The sequence below is a fragment of the Dipodomys ordii genome, unplaced genomic scaffold (genome assembly GCF_000151885.1).
Source record: "Dipodomys ordii isolate 6190 unplaced genomic scaffold, Dord_2.0 Scaffold276, whole genome shotgun sequence".
Classification (NCBI taxonomy): domain Eukaryota; kingdom Metazoa; phylum Chordata; class Mammalia; order Rodentia; family Heteromyidae; genus Dipodomys; species Dipodomys ordii.
This window is the reverse complement of record NW_012267492.1, coordinates 521,519-523,302: the sequence shown is the minus strand read 5'-3', so window position 1 is coordinate 523,302 and position 1,784 is coordinate 521,519.

The following is a 1,784-nucleotide window of genomic DNA, read 5'->3' as shown; positions in this document are numbered from 1 at the left end:
TCTTTCTTTGATGAGTCCCTGCCTGGTTTTGGGATGAGGGTTATGATGGCTTCATAGAATGTGTTCAGTAGTGAACTTTCTCTTTCAATTTCATTGAAGAGTTGGAGGAGTATTGGTGTGAGCTCTGCTTTGAAAGCCTTGTAAAATTCAGCTGCAAAACCATCTGGTCTGGGGCTTTTCTTAGCTGGGAGGTCCCTTATTGCTGTTTCTATTTCAATGCTTGATATGTGCCTCTTAACATGGTTTAACTCATCTTGGTTTAGTTTGGGCATGTTAATATTTGCTAGGAAAGGGTCCATTTCTGGCAAGTTCTCAAACTTATTAGCATAAAGTTTTGAGAAGTATTCCCTTATAATGTTTTCAATCTTGGGTGTTTCCGTGGTTATGTTTCCATTCTCATCTCTGAGTTTATTTCTTTGGGTGTGTTCTCTTCTTTTTCTGATAAGATTTGCTAAGGGTCTGTCAATTTTGTTAATTTTTTCGAAGAACCAACTCTTTATTTTGTTGACTCTTTTGGATTCTAGTTCATTTAATTCTGATTTAAGTTTAATTATTTCTTTCATCTATTGTATTGGGGTTTATCTTGCTGCTCTTTTTCAAGGAGGTTCAGATGTCTCATTAAATTGTTGGTTTCAGATCTCTCCAATTTGTTCATGTAGGCACTCAGAGCTATAAACTTGTCCCTGAGTACTGCCTTTGCTGTGTCCCAGAGGAGCTCGTGATTTGTGTGCTCATTTTTATTGAATATCATGAACATTTGAATTTCCTTTCTAATCTCTACCATGACCCACTCGTGTTTCAGTAGTGTGTTGTTTAGCCTCCATGTGTTACCGGACTTTCTTTGGTGGGTTTTGGTGTTGAGTTCTAATTTTATTCCCTTGTGGTCTGAGAGAATGCATGGTATAACTTCAATATTTCTGAATTTGGACAAGCTTGCTTTGTGGCCTAAAATGTGGTCTATTTTAGAAATTGTTCCATGTGCTGCTGAGAAAAAAGTGTATTCTGATGCTGCTGGGTGAAGTATTCGGTAGATGTCTGTTAAATCTAGTTGATCTAGGCAGTTGTTTAGATCTGCGGTTTCTCTGTTGAGTTATTGTCGAGTTGATCTATGCAGTGTGGAGAGTGGTGTATTAAAATCCGCAACAATTAATGTCTTTGGATCTATTTGGCCTTTGAGGGAAAGTACTGTTTCTTGGATAAATTTGGGTGCTCCATTGTTCGGCGAATAGATACTTAGAACTGTAATATCCTCCTGAAAGAGAGATCCCTAAATTAGTATGTAGCGACCTTCTTTATCTCTTCTCACGAATTTTAATTTGAAGTCTATTTTATCTGATATAAGGATTGCAACTCCCGCCTGTTTACGGGGGCTGTTTGCTTGGTAGATTTTGTTTCAGACTTTAACATTGAAAATGTGTTTCTTTTCATGGGCAAGATGTGACTCCTGAAGGCAGCACATAGAACGATCTTGCTTTTTAATACAACCAGACAGTCTATGTGACTTAATTGGAGAATTGAGTCAGTTAATGTTGAGAGATAGGACTGAGAAGTATTTGGGAGTTCCTGCCATGTTATCCCTCTTCTTGGGGGCTGTGAAAACTGGGTTCTTTCTATGGTTCTTGGATTCTCAGTTTGGGTGCAGTTTCTTGGCATTTATTGTTGGTTTTCCATGTGTAGGACATCTTTAAGAATCTTTTGTAGGGCTGGTTTGGTGGAGATATATTGCTTCAATTTTTCTTTGCTATGGAAAGTTTTTATTTGGCCTTCAGTTATGAAGGAGAGTT